Genomic DNA, 296 nt, shown 5'->3' on the forward strand with positions numbered 1-296 from the left:
TACTTCAAACAACTGATAAAGGAAGCTTGCACGATCCATGTTCGGCAAAACGTCACGGATTAGCACACTGTCACAGAAAGCCGCGACAGGGTATTCACCGCTGCAGAACCTAAATCGGAATGGTTGGAGCGCAAAGAGACATGATCTAGTCGATTCGAGGTAACAAATGCGGTTCGTGTGGTCAGTCTGACCTGACCCAGTCCGGTCCGTGATATCAGACTGAGGTGACCCCAGCCAGTCCGTGTGATCAGTCTGACCCGATCCAGGCCGATCCGTGTGATCAGTCCGACCCGATC

Source organism: Pollicipes pollicipes, unplaced genomic scaffold (genome assembly GCF_011947565.3).
Source record: "Pollicipes pollicipes isolate AB1234 unplaced genomic scaffold, Ppol_2.1 Scaffold_4295;HRSCAF=5057_pilon_pilon_pilon, whole genome shotgun sequence".
NCBI classification, from domain to species: Eukaryota; Metazoa; Arthropoda; class Thecostraca; order Pollicipedomorpha; family Pollicipedidae; genus Pollicipes; species Pollicipes pollicipes.